Consider the following 2,790-nt stretch of genomic DNA (forward strand, 5'->3'; position numbering starts at 1 on the left):
GGCCGAGGGACCGGGCGGGGGGCTCCCGCAGGTAATCGCCACCCGGGCCTGAGGGGGAGGGGCAGGGGGCAGGGCTGAGGGGCTGGGGCCAGGCCGGGGTGTCCGGCCTCGGGGGCTGGGGGCAGAGGTCCTGGCCCGGCCGACCTGGGAGTGCTGAGCCCCCTCGACTCCGAGGCCAGGGCACCGGGTGCTGAGGGGAATGTCCCTGCCTGGCCCGACCGAGGAGCGGCCTGGCCTGGCCTGGCCTTGGGGTGCGGAGGGGCAGGGGCCCGGCCTGGCATCTGGGCGCTGAGGGGTCTCGGTCTGGCCTGAGAGTCCGGCAGGGCTTGGGCACCAGTCCTAGCCTGAGGGTGTCGCGGGAAGGTACCTGCCCGTCGCGGCCTCGGGTGCAAAGGCGGCGGGTGTGAGCGGGCGGCGCCCAGGGGTTCGCGGGGTCAGCGCCGCCCACCCCGAGACCCCTGGCAGCCCCCGGCGTCCCGCGGCGCTCGCCTCTCGGTGGCGGCTGGGGGCGAGGCCGGCGGGCGAGGGCTGGGCTTGGGACGGGAGCGGCACCGGGAGTCGGAGCGCGCCCTGCCGCGGGAGGGACGGGGGCCCGTTTATTGCCATGTGAACACCTGAAGCCATGTGGACGCAGCAGCTTCTCGCCTGTTGGGGGCGGAGGACAGGTACCGGCTGGCGGGGCGCAAGGTCCCGGCGCGGGGGGGTTGGCGGGGAGCGGAGCGCGGGACACACTTCCTGCGTGGGGTTTTGTCCGCCTCCCCCGCCGCGGTGAGCGGGGCCGGTGTTTGATCCGGTAGTCCCGGGTGCGAGCGAGCGCCCGTTTGGGGGCCTGAGGCTGCAGCTCCTCGTCTCTTTTGGGGCCGGGGAGTGGTGGTGGAAGGAGAGTGGTCCATCCGGCCCAGCTCGCTCTGGCAGCGGCAGGAGGTGGAATGTCCCCCTTGCGCCGGGATGGGAGTGGAATTTAGTGTGTTGGGGGTGGGGAGGGGTGCCGAGGAGCGGTCGTTTTCCTGGGCCTGTGGGTGGGGATTATTGTCTGTTTTCGTGGTTGTGGATGCTAGCGCTGTCTGCCTGTCTGTAAGCGTCCCTTGAGTTTGCCCTTAGGGGACAGATCAGCGTTAGGACTCCCCCCCCCCCCCCTTTCCTCTTTGCTTTTCTCCCCCTCCAAGATTAGATGACTCTGGTAACTGCTGTAAAATGGATGGAATTTTCGAGCTATTATCTAACAGGCAGATCTTTGAATGATAATTGGACCCTTATGTTAACAGCCTCAGTGAAGACTTTCATAAAACATCTTACTTAGGGTGGCAGCGGAACGTCTTACATGGTGGAATAAGAAGCTGCTCAGAAGTCCGACCTGGGAGACCAGGAATCTCCTTCCAGCTTTGCTCGCAAATACCCTGTAACCCTGGCGGAGTTACCTATCCTCTCAAGCCTTCAATTTCCTTATCTGTTAAATGAGGACTCCCTTCCAGGTCAAACACTACAGTGGTTTTGGGTAGGGTTTTATTTATTGTTGTTGTTTTTGGGTTGTTGTTGTTTTTTTTTTTTTTTTCCCTCTTGGTTTGTTTTTGGTTTCCTATCTTGTGCTTTTGTTTAAGTCACAGGCAGCCTTCTTGAGAAATGCAGGATGTTTCTTACCTGGCCTTTAAGATCCTGTCCCACTTTTTAGTTTCCAGCCTCTTCCTTCTGCAACAGAGCATAAAACTTGGTTACAATGATAATTTTTCTTCAAACCTCAGATTCTGTTCTGTGCTTCTCAAAGTGTGTCATATTATAGTCTATGCTGAAGATGCCTTATGTTTTTTTGTCTCTGTGCAAAGAGAAGTTATCAGGAGAAAGATTTCAGAGAAAGTTTGACTACTTGGAAGTGTAGAGAATGCAGGTGTGTTTGGGGCTGTGTAAGTTGGTTGGCTCGAAGGAATTCCAGGATCTGTTTCTGCAGGGGATTGTGGAGGGACCTTACTTGAAATTCTTTGATGGGATGTTTGGCATTTGGCTAATTTTTGAAATTCCCAACCTCAGTACCCTCCGAGTAGGGATAACGAGGAATTCCCTAATACCTCCTGTGAGATGGCGTGCTCGTGGGATTAACTGTCACCTCGGGGTGCACTAATTATTTGCATCCCCAATTTATTCCTTAATGGTAGCCGGATGCTTCCTCTCAAATGCTGCAGAACCCCAATTAGTTTCACTGATTTTATGGTGTGTGAGAGCCTTAGGCCATGCTTTTGACTACTTAGCCCTTCTAGACCATCCTCAGCCTTGGCCTTGTTGGTCTTAAATTTCTGGTACTGTGATGCTGGAAGGACATGTGCCTAATGTGGTGTAATATGTCCTCGGTCACTTTTTTATTCAGTCTGTACTGATTCACGAAGGGTCTTCTCAGCATTGGGAGGTGTGCTCCTAATGTTGACTCTGGAGATGGACTGGTAGAATTTTTCTCGTGTGTTAACACCAGACCTGTCACACAATAGGCAGACACTTTTATATGGCTACACAGATTATTTGGAGTTTCTCAAAATAAATAATTTATTTTGTGTTGGTATTTGGAATATGACCTTGTGTTTGGTGTGGGATTTTACAAATCCTGGTTACTTAAGTTATAAGTAGTTTTCATACTCACATGTGTTTACTTCTGCATTATAACTTACACTTAACAAGGAAAAGATTATTATAAAATTCTTACTCTGTAGAGTTAATTTGTGTGTGTGTGTGTGTGTGTGAGAGAGAGAGAGAGAGAGAGAGAGAGAGAGAGAGAGAGAGAGAGAGAGAGAGAGAGAGAGAGAGAGA

The 2,790-nt window shown here is 53.8% G+C and overlaps 1 protein-coding gene across 4 annotated transcripts in view; it reads left to right on the forward strand.

Annotated features, from left to right (window-relative positions):
* The window catches only part of TCF20 (transcription factor 20), a 112,791-nt gene that overhangs the window by 7,604 nt on the left and 102,397 nt on the right, over positions 1-2,790 (forward strand). Inside the window, exon 1 of one of the 4 annotated variants that reach the window (XM_040490661.1) lies at positions 7-31. The exons of 2 other annotated variants lie outside the window; for them this stretch is intronic. The gene's annotated coding sequence lies outside the window, so the exon portion shown is untranslated. Of the gene's footprint in view, positions 1-6; positions 32-644; positions 666-2,790 lie in introns of those variants that run through there. One more of the 4 variants, XM_040490662.1, reaches the window with a different exon arrangement.

Source organism: Herpailurus yagouaroundi, unplaced genomic scaffold, assembly GCF_014898765.1.
Source record: "Herpailurus yagouaroundi ecotype Mexico unplaced genomic scaffold, PumYag 182, whole genome shotgun sequence".
NCBI lineage: Eukaryota > Metazoa > Chordata > Mammalia > Carnivora > Felidae > Herpailurus > Herpailurus yagouaroundi.